The 17,419-nt window shown below is 41.3% G+C and overlaps 1 long non-coding RNA gene across 1 annotated transcript in view; it reads right to left on the bottom strand.

Moving 5' to 3' along the window:
- Positions 1–291: 291 nt before the first annotated feature.
- Positions 292–17,419, bottom strand: part of LOC112256181 — a 31,582-nt gene continuing 14,454 nt past the window's right edge. Inside the window, exons 3-5 of the long non-coding RNA XR_002954379.2 lie at positions 8,137–8,230; positions 3,695–3,816; positions 292–1,095 (exon numbers count right to left, since the gene is read on the bottom strand). This is a non-coding gene — a long non-coding RNA (uncharacterized LOC112256181). The remainder of the gene's footprint in view (positions 1,096–3,694; positions 3,817–8,136; positions 8,231–17,419) is intronic.

The following is a 17,419-nucleotide window of genomic DNA, read 5'->3' as shown; positions in this document are numbered from 1 at the left end:
CTGTGGCAGCTCATTCCAAGCCCCACAAGGGGCACCTGGCTCCCCTCCCTCCCTTGGCTGGATCAATGACTAGGGCCATCCCAGCCCAGAGACCAGGGGTCAGCATCAAAAGCCCCCTGCCCACATCCCTGCCACCTGGTGCTCTCTTTCGGACGAGGGGGTACACTTCCACCCCTCCACCCTCTCTGAACAGGCCAGTCTGTGTGGACATGGAGCCCGAACAGGGCCGTCGTGTGATCTCCCGTGCCCCCCTCCCCAGCCACCCCCCACAGGGAGAGGGTGAGGGGTCAACCCCATCAGACCACCACACGACTCACAGAGCCATTTGATGAGGAGATCTGTTTATGATTTCATTATGCCAGTTGAATCCTGATCCTGAGCCCTCCTCAACGTGGCAGTGATTGAGTGGTTGTTTGGAATGTGTTTGTGTCATCTGTGGTCAAAACCTTCATGTTGGAAAATGTTTGTTTTCAGGGATTGATGGATGTGAAGTGGACCTGGTCATTGAAGGTTGGTAGCTGGCTGTTTTCCTCACTTCATTACTGGTTCAAATGAACACATCAACAACATACTGTTATTTATGATACCGTTTATTGGGTTGTCAATAAACGGAAGGGCAGATATGACACCATATTAACAGTTGTGATAATGAATCTGCCATGTTTCTGCCATAACACAATGCATGAGTTGGAATCACAACAGACTGTTGTTTTCACTAACTCATGCAGGATAATGTACGGTGTGCCACTACCACACAGTCCTACCCAGGTACACCACAAGAAAATATTCAGCCATTCTTGAAGGACAATGGACGTTAAATATGTATGGGTCATTGTTATTAAAAGAAACACATTTTTTGACATTGATGCCTTCATTACAGTGTTAGACTTTACTGACTGACTTTACTCACTCTTGGAAGTGTTTTATGGTCATTAAACTTTGATACAACATGAAGACTCAGTTTCTCTGTCACAGATACTGTATATTGTCAGTACATCAACTCCATGAATACATATTCATTTGTTTATTGAGCTCTTCTTCCATTTCTTCCCTCCATTCTTTCCTCCAGTGCGTTAGCAGATCCCAGTATGTCCCCTAGTATTGTGAACAAGGGATGAAAAGGAGAGAAAAAAAGGTCTGATGAGTTTGGCAAAGGGAGGACGGAGGGGGAGACAGATGGCATGAAGTCTGCATGGCTCTGGCCTGGCGCTGAAATCCTCCTCTCTCACATTCCAACAAATCCTAGCAGGAGGCTGGGGAGTCTGCCACGCCACTCAGTGGGTCCACAGGGTTCTCTCTGCATCTCTCTCCTTGCTCCCCTGCACCCCCCGTAAGTCCCTGACCAAGGGTGTCAGCCCCCCAATACCATATAACCACACCTATAAATATATTAAAAGGCTACTTCAGGATTTTGCCAAAGATGCCCTTTATCTACTTGCCCAGAGTCAGATGAATTAGTGGATACTATTTTTATGTCTCTGTGTCCAGTATGAAGGACGTTCGAGGTAGTTTCGTGAGCCAATGTTACCTAGCGTTAGCGCAATGACTGGAAGTCTATGGTTATCTGCTAGCATAAAGTATCCCTTTAAGATGTGTAGAGTATATAGTATGATGGGATTTGTGAGTTTATTGGCCTGCTAGATAAGAGACACAGGAGGGTGGGAGATGGAGACTGAGGCGCTGATTGTTAGTATGGAATTGGGAAGAATCGGGCCAGGTGTGTGGGATAGAATTGGGAGTGGACCTATCCCTCCACTCTAGTGTCAGATCTCATTGAGTAAACATAGGACCAAAGCATGAAGGCAAAGACTGTAATCCATTTATATGCGAGGAAGAAAACGAAGGAGCTTTTCAATTAGTCTTGTCATCCCCAGCTCCCGATAAGGAGGAAACGTTAGCAAGTTGAGCCTGTCATAGGCCAGACATGCCCCGCTCAGATTGCCTCGTATCCTCCTCAGTCGGTCCGTCAGCGGGCTTAAGTGTAACTGCATAGTAATCACACACAGACAGTATGCCCTACCGCTGGCCCGCAGTGACCGCATGACATCTTTATGCATTTCCAATATGATAATCATGTTTATAATGTCATTTTTGGACTGTACTCTGTGCACTTTCAAACTTTCTCTCTCTCTCTCTCTCTCTCTCTCTCTCTCTCTCTCTCTCTGTACTTTTCCTTCTGCTTGTCCTAATGAGTGGCTCCTATAAGAATAGAGGTCACAGGAGGTTTGAGTATCACATTGCTGTTAATGATAATGAAAATAAAAAGAGCAATCCGTGCCAAATCTATCTCTGAGCTTTTGTCCCTCTCCATATGGAATGTGATTTATCTGCAGTTGGTCATATGAATTGCTTTGCATCATTGTAAGGAAGCGTGTATCTCATTACGATACAAAGGCTGTTATTCATTTGTTGTTCTATGCTAATGTGGGATGTGCCTCAGAGGCTACTATAATGAAAGGTACAGTAGTGAACCATCTGGCTCGTACAGAGAACCGTAAAGTGTTTTTTATTCGGCTGTACTCATAGGGGAACCCTTTCATGGACCCTTTTTGGTTCCAGATAGAACCACTTTGGTTCCAGATAGAACCGCTTTGGGGTTCCATGTACAATACCAGTCGAAAGTTTGGACACACCTACTTATTCAAGGGTTTTTCTTTATTTAATGCTTTTCCAACAGTCTTGAAGGAGTTCTCACATATGCTGAGCACTTGTTGGCTGCTATTCCTTCACTCTGAGGTCCAACTCATCCCAAACCACAGAGGGTTCTACATGGAACCCAAAAGGGTTATACCTGGAACCAAAAAGGGTTATCCTATGAGGACAACTAAAGAGAGTTTCAATGCAAAATTGTCCATAAACTTGTCATAAACATTTGGTTTTTCATAAGATTCTTAATTGCCGTATAGCCTACTGATAAAGCTGATTCGCATTCAACCACAAAGCCATAATAGCCATTATTATTGATGAATGTGACATTCACAAGTGGATCTGCACTGACTTTCCCTCCCTACAGCATAGAGACAGAGACAGAGGGGTTGGCCGTCCTTCCTCAGTGGCAGGGCAGAGTGACATTACCATCCCCAGGCCCGCTGGCACAGATATCACCCACAGGATGGGAGAGTGGCAGGGTCGATGGCCCCATGTTGGCTCCTGGCTCCGTCCAATTCTGTCCCCTTTGTCCCCCTTGCCCCCTCCATCCCCGCTCTCAGAAAGAAAAGGCAAGATGGTTTCCGCCAGTCTCTCAGTGCATTGATCAGAGGCCAGACCTCCATTAGCTAAAGGTCAGTTAAGGCCAGCGGATGGGGTCCTGGACGGGTCCTGTGTGCGTGTCCTTTGGGGGGATCCAGATCCACTCTCAGGCCCAGCCAGGGAACATGTCCTTGTCACCGGGTTCACAGTGCTCTGTGCCATGGTAGGGGGAGGATGTCCCCCCTCCCCTCCCTGGGCTTGGTCGATGCATCCAGCAGGCTGCCCCTTTCTACATCTACCTCCATTCTGTTTGATCTCAGCCACATTATACTACACCATTGTCCCTCTCCAAAAATCAAAGACTCATTCGTTCTAATTTTCTCCCTCCAATAGAATGCCACAGTAAATGAGGTGCCTAGCTCCGACTACAGATGATCACAGCGGCACAATTACATCAAATTGCCAGTCCAGACCTGTGGTTTCACATCACTGAATGGCAGTTTACCTTATAAGCCTGTGAATGAATGGGGGATAATTGTGGTGATAAACAGTGTGGAGGCTGAGTCTGCCGTCGGGTGGGATCCATTTCCTGTGTTGTCAGGGGCACCAGTGATGGAGAGGGCTGAGCTGCACACACAGAGAAAGGCAGATGAGATTATTTGCATACACACACACACACACACACAGTCACACACACACACGCACACACACACACAGATGATGATTGTCTATAGCTTCTGTCAGGTTGTGTTTTTTTCTCCAGCCATGGAGACCTCATCCTGGGAAATCGAGCAATTTCTGATTGAAAACAGTGGCGGTAATTAGAGCACTCACTATTTGTAACCACTTGGCATTACATTAGTATGCAAAGCTGGCAGTCAGCTAATCTGGGGGAAAACGTTTGTTTCCTTAATTGCCCTCTTAGGACAAAAGGAAAGGGAGGGGGGAGAGAATATAGTAGAATGTTAACTTGCTCCTGCTAGAAGGGAGCCTGGTGTGTTCAAGGGACGTGGCTCCCTCAACACAGGGGTCACACACACATAAACACTTGGACACACATGCTTATAGATTGATAACCAGTGGTTTGGAATATGAACTATACAATGTGACAACGGGGTCATCTTCCTATCTTGATCTTTGTATGAAGGCATATGAATCCACCTGGTCTATGTCAGGCCAGTTGTTCCTGTCTATCCTATCTGCCTCCTCACCTTGGCTTCACTGACATTAGGACGACACTACCTCACATTGCCGAAAGGTTACCCTGTCTTCTCACGCTCATCATCTTCACCGGTCTTTCTCATTCTACCTAATTCAGTGTTAGCTCTTTGTAACAGGCTAAGAATATTACCCCTCTCTACTCTACTAATATTACCCCTCTCTACTCTACTAATATTACCCCTCTCTACTCTACTAATATTACCCCTCTCTACTCTACTAATATTACCCCTCTCTACTCTACTAATATTACCCCTCTCTACTCTACTAATATTACCCCTCTCTACTCTACTAATATTACCCCTCTCTACCCTACTAATATTACCCCTCTCTACTCTACTAATATTACCCCTCTCTACTCTACTAATATTACCCCTCTCTACTCTACTAATATTACCCCTCTCTACTCTACTAATATTACCCCTCTCTACTCTACTAATATTGCCCCTCTCTACTCTACTAATATTACCCCTCTCTACTCTACTAATATTACCCCTCTCTACTCTACTAATATTACCCCTCTCTACTCTACTAATATTACCCCTCTCTATGTCTTTAATAGGTTATTATAGTCCCACTTTAATGACTTCCTCCCTGCAGGCACCTTTGGCTTTAAATTGGTCCTGTGTTAATGTAACTAAATATGTATAGAATTACTGTGTAAGAAGTTTGTAAGTTCAAGCAGTTATGAACTACTTGACACTTTAAATATAATATTTTTGCACGTAGGGATTTTGCAATGGTAAGTACTATGCTGAAGCCTACAATCACCTGTCTGATACAATGTCATTTTATTTTATTCCTCCCCTGTAGGATGACGCAAGTGTTGCTGTCAGAGGAGTCCTGCTCTACAATCCCTATTTCATATAAGATGAGTCTCTACTCTCATCCCAATCATAATGCTATCGTCGTGGCCTCCCGGGTGGCACAGTGCTCTAAGGCACTGCATCGCAGTGCCAGCTGTGCCACCAGAGATTCTGGGTTTGAGTCCAGGCTCTGTCGCTGCCGGCCGCGACCGGGAGGCCCATGGGGCACAATTGGCCTAGCGTCGTCCCTGTTAGGGAGGGTTTGGCCGTCAGGGATGTCCTTGTCCCATTGTGCCCTAGCGACTCATGTGGCGGGTCTGGGCGCAGTGAACGCTGATCAGGTCGCCAGGTGTAAGGTGTTTCCTCCGACACATTGGTGCGGCTGGCTTCCGAGTTGGAAGGGCAGTGCGGCTTGGTTGGGTTGTGTTTTGGAGGACGCGTGGCTCTCGACCTTTGCCTCTCCCGAGTCCATACGGGAGTTGCAGCGATGAGACAAGACTGTAACTACTACCAATTGTGGAGAAAAGGGGGTATTTTTCTTTTTAAATGCTATGGTCTGCACGCTTTCCCTTCTGCTCCAACCTTTCTCTACTACAACCAGGGTCCTCCTTCTGCCCAGATTACCTTTAGAGTTGCTCTCTCACACCTTTATAAGGTACATGCACTGTATTCTTGTTTCATTCCACAGCCTATAAAACCAAAAATGTCACTCAAACAGAAGGAGGAACTAACAAAGAGTCACTGACAACAACCAAAACGAAACAGGTGGGGTTTTAGGAGTGGTTCTGAAAGACACTCATGGGGGTGTCCACTGAAAGTTGACTGGCAACAAGAACTGGGACCTAAAAAACACCCACCATGAGCACCCACTAAGAGGCAAACAAAAGAGAAACCCACACCAAACTTAAAGACAGGAAGCAAACCAAAAGGTGGAACAAAACAAAAACAGGGAAGAACAGATAAAGGATTGTCTTTCTAGAAATCAAACAGGGAGAGCCAACTAAAGGTGTTGACCCTCCACATCTCTCAAGACAACTGGAGGATTGGGCCAGCCGCTCTTAAATATCACCTGTGCCAGTACAGATGGAAACCCCATTCCAACTAACGAGATGGACCAACCAGCACAGGTGGAACACATACTGACTAACGAGGTGCCACCAATTGGTGAACCCTATGTGCTAAAGTACTATTCGAGCTACAGTACAATCTCAAAACATCAATGGAGGGAAAAAAAACTGTAACAATTATCAACAGGGAAGTACACTGTATGCTCTACCATCTCCTCTGTAATAATCTCTCTCACCCATTGGTTGACCTGACATTGGTATTGGTATTCTAAACGATATCATAGCCACCATCGATAAAAGACAATACTGTGCAGCCGTAATCATCGACCTGGCCAAGGCTTTCGACTCTGTCAATCACCACATTCTTATCGGCAGACTCAACAGCCTTGGTTTCTCAAATGACTGCCTCGCCTGGTTCGCCAACTAATTCTCAGATAGAGTTCAGCAGTCTCTATGGGGGTGCCACAGGGTTCAATTCTCGGGCATACTCTTTTCTCTGTATACATCAATGAAGTTGCTCTTGCTGCTGGTGATTCTCGGATACACCTCTACGCAGACGACACCATTCTGTATACTTCTGGCCCTTCTTTGGACACTGTGTTAACAAACCTCCAGACAAGATTCAATGCCATACAACAGTCCTTCCGTGGCCTCCAACTGCTCTTCAATGCAAGCAAAACTAAGTGCATGTTCTTCAACCGATCGCTGCCCATACCCACCCTTCTAGCATCACTACTCTGGACGGTTCTGACTTAGAATATGTGGACAACTACAAATACCTAGGTGTCTGGTTAGACTGTAAACTCTCCTTCCAGACTCACACTAAGCATCTCCGATCCAAAATTAAATCTAGAACCAGCTTCGTATTTCACAACAAAGCATCCTTCACTCATGCTGCCAAACATACCCTCATAAAACTGACTATCCTGCAGATCCTTGACTTCGGCGATGTCATTTACAAAATAGCCTCCAACACCCTACTCAGCAAATTGGATGTAGTCTATCACAGTGTCATCCGTTTTGTCACCAAAGCCCCATATACTACCCACCACTATGCTCTCGTTGGCTGGCCCTCGCTTCATATTCGTCTCCAAACCCACTGGCTCCAGGTCATCTATAAGTCTTTGCTAGGTAAAGCCCCGCCTTATCTCAGCTCACTGGTCACCATAGCAGCACCCACCCGTAGCACGTGTTCCAACAGGTATATTTCACTGGTCATCCCCAAAGCCATTCCTCCTTTGGCCGAGTTTCCTTCCAGGTCTCTGCTGCCAATGACCGGAACAAATTGCAAAAATCACTGAAGCTGGAGACTCATATCTCCCTCACTAACTTTACGCATCAGCTGTCAGAGCAGCTTACCGATTATTGCACCTGCACATAGCCCATCTGTAAATAGCCCATCCAACTACCTCATCCCCATTATTATTTTTTTGCTCCTTTGCACCCCAGTATCTCTACTTGCACATTCGTCTTCTGCACATCTATCACTCCTGTGTTTAATTGCTAAGTTGTAAATATTTCGCCACTATGGCCTATTTATTGCCTCATCTCCCTTATCTTACTACGTTTGCACATACTGTATATAGACTTTTCTATTGTGTTATTGACTGTACGTTTCTTTATCCCATGTGTAACTCTGTGTTGTTGTATGTGTTGCACTGCTTTGCTCTATCTTGGCCAGGTCGCAGTTGTAAATGAGACCTTGTTCTCAACTAGCCTACCTGGTTAAATAAAAAATAAAAAGTAAAAATTGATTGATTTTCTCTTCTATTTTCTTATGCACGTTTCTTTTGCCCAGTACCACCATGACATATGATGTGCATTTCACAAGAAAAATGTTGACAATCTTTATATACCTTTAATATGGATGGAGAATGACTTTCTGTGGTTGCAGGGCTGGAGGATCCACAGCCTGGCAAACTTCATGGTCAGATGTTCCGTTGGCTCGTCCTGCACACAAAGTCAAATACAGCCAATTAACACCATCTGCAGCCTGGACTAGACAAAACAATGACAGGATCATACCAACATTTACTAACAAATGAACAGCTACTAAATCAAAGATCTGTCTCATAAACTACACATGTGCCTACATGTGATAACCAAAGGGGATTTTTGCATTACCCCAAGCGACCACATAATTTGTCCCTTTAATTTAAGTAATAATTCGGTGGTTTGGTGGGATTTCCTAAATTCCAGTGTGTTTCTGCTTGCCACAACAAAGTCAAAAGAGAGAATGAACTGGCACACAGACTAAGATATTAGGACCTGTTTAGTAGCAAAAAGAAGGCTGTCCATCATATCGCAAAGCCCTTATGACAAGGGCTCAGTACATCAGGTCACACTTTCAAAAGGAAAAAATATTGATAGATGTGGCTCTTGGTGCATCTTTTCTGGGTTTTATGGTGTATTTACCTTTTCAAATATGGTAAATTGATATTGGCAGTGAGTTGTATGAGTGAACCCCTAATGATGAACATGAGTCCATCCAGGATCCATTTTAGACGATTCATTACGATTCACTGCACCATACATCACCGCAAAACATGTGTCTTGTTATTCAAATAGCAGCTAAAATCTACCATTGTCCTTAATTTGAGCAGTTTTGATGGTTTTATGACTGCAGCTGATTTAAATACATTGTTTTCAAGTTCAAGCTATGCCTGCATGGGGTCTGCTGACTGGAAGACTAACAGACACAGAGACTAAATAAAGGAATTACTCATAATAGGCTACTTTGTAAAATATGACGATATGCATCAACATAATTTAATTAACTGAAAATGTTTCATGAATATCAACACTGTGTTATGTTGGTCACCATATCAATGCATTCTGGTTTACGATTATACTATAAATCAATGTATAGATCGATATATTTTTACAAATCAGACCATAACAAAACACACATTCAATCATAAAGGAGGGGTACCACATTATTTCAGTTGGATTGACAATTGACAGGTAAGAGACAGGTTTACAAAGAAGTACCTTTTTCTAGCAACAGGCCTAAATTTGAACATTAATATGGCCTTCAAATTGCGACAGTCATGATCGGATTTGTTTTGCGCATTGGATTCCTGCATCGAACAACATGGCTGATAAATTACTTGGAAAATGAGCACATGCGTCTCTAGAAATGATTATTTTTGTAAAATCAATTAAAATTCGTTAAATATAAAGAACCATGGGCTGTCTTCTTTCCGCAGATCAACTTTTGCACACCTGAAATCAAGTTCTCAATGCATCGCAGGTGCGCAGGAGCGGAAAAAAACTGATTTAAAGTGTAATTCGTTCCCATAGCCCGCAAAACAAACACCACATGCAATGTTTCTGTCAACTTTCGTCAAGGCAAGACTTTCTTCTGTAAAACTATTCCATTAACTTACAGCAAATTGTTTTCTACCTTTTCTATATTTTAATGGACATGCTTCGATAACAATTTCAACCCACTATCCAAATTCAGACGATTTCACAATGAGACCTTTAGGATATTGCCTTTTGACTTTCAAATAGCCTTATTTCGATAAAAGTTCAATTTTTTACAGGGTCGTTTGTATTTTGACTTGACAAAAGGGGTGAACCAGGAGTTTGACAAAAGATAGAATGACAGACAATCGTTTACCCCTTTTACTTGTTTACTTTTTACATCAATGAGGGGGGAAGTTGGATGCGACAGGTGAAGAAAACGAGCTGTTGAGTTTATCCCTGTTTAAATCACTTGGTCTGCTATTTGTTTACATTGGTAATAACTATACAATGCCGAACAACCTATTTAGAATAGAATATTCAACACATTAGAATACATATCTCTTTCAAGTAGACATTCTAGCTTATTTTGCCATCATATCATCTTGCTAGCCTATCCACACAAAATCGTGTCACGGTATTCTAAGTTGGTTTCAAATCATCCACGTAAAATGATAAGAAATGAACTAATGAGTCATTTATTAGACATACTTTCACTAATTGTGATGTCCTATCACAAATTAATTTATCAGAGCCTTGCTGCGTTTCAATCATTTTCTGTCACAATCTTTTCAGACCTCCATAGAAGCAACTAGGCATCCGAAACACAGATGTTTCGGGAAAGTACAAAAAATTGTGATGATAAGAATGTGAAGTTAAATTAGACTACAGAAACATACGGATTTGAGGATAAAAAGCGGTTAATTTCCCCCCAGATTTGGTCATTTAATACAAGGCGTGTGACAACCTGTGTACATTCATAGCAAACAAAAATTATGTTTTAGATAAGGTTAGTGTCAGGTGCGAGAAAATGTACAACTAAAAAGCAAACTTTATTCTGTACAAGATCCCAATTTGAGAACACATTTCTGACACACTTACATCATTTATCCAGTCCCTAGTTTAATATTTGACTTGTTTTATTTATGAGTGGTAATTTCATGTCGTCTTTTCAAAAAGAATAAATATTACGCTTTTAACTCAATTTAGGCGCACATATTTTAGAAATGGTCTATAACGAAATAGAATAATCGGGACTCTAAAATTTGTATCGTTCACTTTTAGTGAGCCATCAATCAAACAAATACATGTTCGTCTTTAGGTTTAGGCTATGGCATAAACAAAATAAATAAGTTATTAGGCGTTAAAGTCTTTTAAAACGTTTCATATCTGACTGCAGACTATTTTTCAATAAAATGTCAACTAAAATAGGAAAACCCACATTTACAGTTTAGTCATTTAGCTGAAGCTCTTAACCAGAGTGACTTACAGGAGCAATTAGGGTTAAGTGCTTTGCTCAAGGGCACATCGATAGACTTTTCACCTAGTCGGCGCGCACACACACACACACACACACACACACACACACACACACACACACACACACACACACACACACACACACACACACACACACACACACACACACACACACACACACACACACACACACACACACACACACACTTCATCAGAGTCACCTGAGAAATCATTCACACTCATAACCCTCGAACCAATTTCGGGAAACAATTTGCCATCTTTAACTTATGCATTTGATCCTACTAGCCTATGTATTATTCGACCCCCCTTCTATTCAGTATTGACATTGTTATTGCATTTGACACTAATAATAATTGTTCAACTGTTGTTTCCCTGCTCAATATAATTATACACACTACTCCTATGCTGTAATACCCTAAATAATATTATTGTGAACAATTCAACTAATTGAAATTGAAATGATAGAAAATAAGGTAAAGTCCTTTCCGGGGCCAAACCAGGAAATTACCTTGACATAAGGTCATTTGAATTTCTCGGTACAAAACAAAATGTATGCAGTGTTTCATACCGTTCTACTTTGACGAAGTTTCAAAGGTGAAATCAGAAGTCACGTTTGTATCCACATCACAATCATATTTTTCCAAACACCGAAAACAACTGATATTCAACAATGACAGTTGGGCCTACTTTCTGACGACCTATTTCCGGTTGAAATGTTAGTTATTTAAATAGTGAATGGATGTAACACTTCCTTAACTTTGTCAGTGAGAGTTAAGGCCAAATGTCTTTGGAGGAGGGTTGAATCAGTCAGTCCCTGTGTGTACACTGAGGTCCAGTGTTCTGGCAACAAAGGGGGGGGCTAATCCACGTAATTTACACAATGCATAGGGCCGTGTTTACATGGGATAGAGGAGGGCCACATCTTTTTTTTTCACCGGACATAAATGCCGAAGAGTTGAAAAGGGACCTTTACTGGGCGATATGCGGAGAACATTTCAGGAGCTTTGAATCAATCCCATTGTAACTTTATTTTGGTATATTCTAAAGTGTCCTAAACAGTTTCACCCCCGAAGGACGAGCCATGTCCATCAAAACACACCTGTGAATGCAGTCAGCAAGCTATGTTAGGCTCTGGCCTATTTTACGGTGTCAATTAATAATTTAAGAGAATAACACAATTTTCCAACTTCGAGATAAATAGACACACTATTTCGTAATATGCTACTATGAAGAAGAGATGTTTTGTATATTTTAATTGTGAATAAAATAGGCTATAAATTGTGTGCAGTGCAATCATCAAAACATCCATCTCTGATTTCTGAAGTGTGTGACAAATGTTGGCTACTGTAAATTAGCAGCATATTCCAATTTGTCACAGAAAACTTTTGTGGGATAAATTGTCAAATCTAATTACAATCACACAAACGTTACAATCTGAAATATTTTAGGTTTCGTTTAGTCTACAAGTTGCGTTCAGTAGGGGTTTAGCCTAGGCCAAGGCCTACATTATTTCCACAGCCCTTACTGGCCTTTGTAATGGGTCAGCAATTATTTCAATCTGGAATTTGGTATGATAAACCATAACCGCAATGCTTATTTTTTTTTTTTTTTCATAGTTCAGCTTTTAATTTTCTTGAATTAAGAAAAGGCTGTCCGTCTTAGAAATCATTAGACTATATGAAATTAGCCATCGGACTATTGGCTATTAAACATTATGGGTCTGCAAAATTGCCAATATAGGAAATCCAATAACAAAATAAAATAATAAATAGGAGTTAGTCCTTAAATAGCCAATTATAACAAATGTTGAATTGGATGGAAAACAATGGGTCATACGAGGTACATTTGTTCATGTTCTAGCTAAATATTGTTTTGTTATCTCAAAATATGGCATTATTTTATTAGGCCTATAATGTCTCAACAGGTTAAAAAGGCACAATGTCTGCTCCAATCAAATGCAGAACTTTATGACACCTGCAAGACGTCACTGTATGGTTATCTAAATGTAAACACAATTCACCTCAAATGTCTTTCTTCCATAGCCCACTGATGGCAGACATTACAGTATACTCTTAAAAAGGTTCTGGATAGAACCAAAAAGCTTCTATTGGTTGCTTCATGTGGCACCCCTATAGGTTCTATATAGAACCGTTTTGTAGGGTTATTTCATCAGAACCCCGGGGGTTCTTCTTCAATGAACCAACAATGGCTGGTTCTATAGGTTCTATATGGGATCCCTTGGGGTTCTGTATGGGAAAAAAAATTATGTTCTATTTAGAACCTTAAGGGGTTCCACAGATGAAGCAAGCTTTTTGCTTCTATCCAGAATCTTTTTTTCTAAGAGGATATAACATGGACAATCGAAACTGTGACCTTTAACTGAATTTGTTCCTTTTAACAGTGTAAATATTGATAGTTGCATATAACCCGCCATGTGAGGGTAGACCCCAATTGGAGCACTTCTGGTGCATGGCTCTGTCTTTCTCTAAGTTTAGCCTATAACGTATATAGGCTACACATGTGATATCATATCCATTTTTGTATGACTCACAATTTGGGTTACAAAGGTAAAACCGCTTGCTGTTACATGATATTAAAGCGTGTCGTTTCTACAAACGGATTCATTGCTTAATTATTTAACATAAATATCTCCCTACCCTTAAAAGGCAACAACAATTTAACTGTTATTTAGCCTAAATGAAAACGTGACAATGTTACATAGCCTGAACTGGCGAAGGACTGACATTGGAAGGAATGTGAAATATATTGCAAACTATTTAACCAAAGCAAAAACCCGGCCCTTTCCAGTTTGAAATAATAGCACACCAAACAAATATTTCACCTTCAATCACGTATGGACAAAACTGTCCGCAATCCTTTATTTAGCCTACAATCAATCATTCGTTTAATTATTTTTTATAAATAAGAGAAATTCCCTAGTTTGACTCACAGCCATTTTTAAATACACTTCACCCCATTTCAGATGTCTGTCTTTGGGGTTCCCTTAATTACGTATTTCACGAAGGGTGGATGATTATTTTGGCACTGTCAGGTAAATTCATATGGTACATTGGAGAATTCTTCTTTAATCGCCGCTAATCCGAGTGTCACGTGGTGCTCAGGTTGCATCTCAGGTGAACCGGCGCGAGGGACGTGTTCCCGCCTTTACAGGCATAAAACACGAATACCAGATCATTATTAATCAAGCCTTTTCTTCATGAAATTGTACATTCCAGTTAAGATGCACGTTGTCTAATGAGGGGAGGAGTAAATGGCAAATTGTGACGTTCGTGTAAATGAAATAGTTCAACTACTAGCCCATATTTCTTTCAATTTCAATGAATAAATCAACAGTATTATGGATTTTTTTTTCTCTCTTCATGGATTCTCTAATTATATCCTTGTGACATGGGAACAGATGAGCTTGACTCACTTTCAGAGTTTGGAATAGCATGACCTCTGTTATTTTGAGTTTGACATCTTTGTTTTTATTAGAATATGGCACTTTTTGTGCATAACAGTTAGTGATTACATCATTACCTATTCATTTATGACAGATTTGAGATTTGCTTGGAAAAATAATTATGTTCGTGTTAATGTTGCTCTCTGAGTTTGGATGTGGTGGATGTTGCCACAGAGCATTGATTAAACAGAATGTTAAGCTTAGACTGTAGCCTAATGATAAACAACCGTTTCTTCAGTAGTTGCAACAGAATATTGCAATGTGCTTGGCACCCCCTGAATTTACTTTCTAAGCATCCTTCATTTGTAGTTGGTAGGAAATGAAAGAGTCAATCTCTGCTCTGGCAGTTCCTGTGTCACTCTCTGCATGAGAGGCCGGGAGAGAACTGTTGAAGCAGATAGCATGCTCAAACCGGATCTCTGGAGACCCTGACATCAAAGAGGACTAAACCTCACATGGAGAGCACTTTAAGCCAGGCACGACTGTGACAACAGAACAACCCAATATGTGAATGTCACTTTTGTCAAAACCGAACACTGACACAAAAGACTAGAACTATTTCATAGCAGAAGGTTGAGGAACAAAAACACAGAGATCTATACTCACAGTCCTACTTCCTTGGGACCTCGGAGATTGATTAAGTTGCTAGAGGAGATGGGTAACTGACAAGTATTTGTCAAAATCATGTTGGTGAGAGTGGCTAGTGTCGAGTTTGTTTCTACTCCAGAAGCATCCAAATTGACAAGGCATAGACATAGTCTGAAAGTGTAACGTCTTTTACAGACCCATCAACTGACAAGGACACAGCTTGATCTTGAAACTGATCAATTCTCAAGCCAACGGCAAGATTTTGCTCTGATCGCAACACTTTATTTTGTAAAAACTCTAAATTGTCAAGTTGTTCTTTGCATAGCAAGTCCCCTTTCCCATCTGAATCCTGATGGGTTGAGAGGGGCAACTAAACCTACGATAAAACATAGTGTTCTATCTAATCCTGGGTTTAAACTCTGAAGTTAGTCTTGACATTTACCAATCTTCAGTTGGGAGCAGTCAAGGAAGTGGCTCTAAACTCAATCCTGGTTTCTCTAGTCCTAATATGCCGTTTCAACAGGTCTAATACTTGAGCTTGTATTCTGACACTATTTCCAAGATGAAATCTGATACCCAAAGCCCTTTCCTCTTCAAAGTAGTCTCCTGTTGTGCTTTGTGACCACAATAGTATCAGTCTTGTATGTTCAAAGCCCCATCCCTGTGTTAGCTTTCAGTTGCTGTCTACACATCTCTCTTGAAAATACATTTGAGACTTTGAAGGCTGGCCTGAAAACACTAGTGAAAATTACAAGAAATGTACAAACTTTCAATGAATATCACAGTTGATTAACATTCCAGCTGTGTAGGCTACACATCAAAAGCAACGTTTAGATTCAAATTTAGAGTAAAACAGTCCAAAAAAAAAACTCATGTCAATTGATTTGGGGGGTGATCTTTGCAAGTTCCCTCAGTATAGTAGTATTGATTAAATAATTTTGAACTATTAATAATTTAAAGCTATAAACCAGAGCGCTTTAAGGCCACAGTAACCAGCATGCACTATAATCTCTGCGTCAGAGGAATTATCCATTGAAATGCAGATGTTTTATTGAGCAAAGTGATGGATATACCATCAGATGTTAGGCTTTTACATTTTTTTTATTTGCATCAATATAATCACGTGATTCATCTTGTTACATAACGACACAACGGATTAATATGAAGTATAAGGCTATTTGGTGTCTGGATAAATGAAAAGCCCACCAAATTCCTGGCAGAGAGATCTGACCTAGACAAAAGCAAGCGGAAAAGCTGCAGATCAACGGATACCAAGTGATTGGGAATGTTCGACTGACAATGATCAGATGAAAAGAGCGGCGATCTCAATAAACTTGTCATTCAGCCTTTCAAGGTTCAATCATATCTGAGGTGTTTTGCATAACTATGAGGTCCACATTTCTAATCCTCAAAGGGTCTCGGTGCTACTTGGCTTTGCACTGTAGTCATTCAAGGTCACAACCCGGCAGGAAATATGGGCTGCCATAGCAACACAAAGATGGCTTCTGAAGGCTTAGCATAATTCTTCCCTAATAGAAAAATAACAGCGCCAAATCCCGTCCTTAGTGAACTGGCTTATTTGATGGAGGCAGACTCCCACCTGTGAAGCACATAGTCACCACACTAATGTGCTAGACCACTAGGAGATGAAAAAAGGTCCATCTTTGAAAAGGGGGTGGGGAATGTGGGTTCTCGGACCAAGCCAAATTCTTTCTCTTCTCTTCTGATGAAAACAACCCACAGTATGTCTCAAACTAGCTTGAGCTCTTTGAGAGCAGAAAATATGAGCTGCCAAATGAATTGTAGTCTCTAAATAATACTCATCTTTGAAGAGCTTATGAGTCTCTCTTTCTGTGAAAACCAGTGGAGAGAAAAAACTCTGCTCACATTGGCAGCAAACCTCAAGAGATGTTTTATTTTCATTTGTAGAATGATTGAACACAGCCCACATCACATGAAACTACATTAAAAGATGAGCAATGTTTGAAAACTTTTCTCACAAATATATTTATGATATTCTGAGAGTTTTAGTTGTATTCTCTAGAAGGAGGATGTACGTGGTCATGGACTACCATGGGTCCCTATAGATTCTTATGTCTTCACTCAGAATCCCGGCGAGCTCAATAAACACACTGAAACAAACAGAATAGACTATAACCTTAAGAAAGCAGGAGACCGACCAACCAGAGCAAGGAATGAGCCTTTGCACTCTAGTTGCGATGAAAGGGAGCTGTGGTGTGCTTAAGGGATGTTTTTTGTATGCATGCTTGTGCACCTGTGTCACAGTGTGTGTGTGTGTGGTAGGGAGGAGAGGAAGAGTGTACTGTGGAATAGACCGT

The sequence above is a fragment of the Oncorhynchus tshawytscha genome, linkage group LG08 (assembly GCF_018296145.1).
Source record: "Oncorhynchus tshawytscha isolate Ot180627B linkage group LG08, Otsh_v2.0, whole genome shotgun sequence".
In the NCBI taxonomy this organism is placed as follows: Eukaryota; Metazoa; Chordata; class Actinopteri; order Salmoniformes; family Salmonidae; genus Oncorhynchus; species Oncorhynchus tshawytscha.
This window is presented reverse-complemented; position numbering and strand designations above follow the sequence as displayed.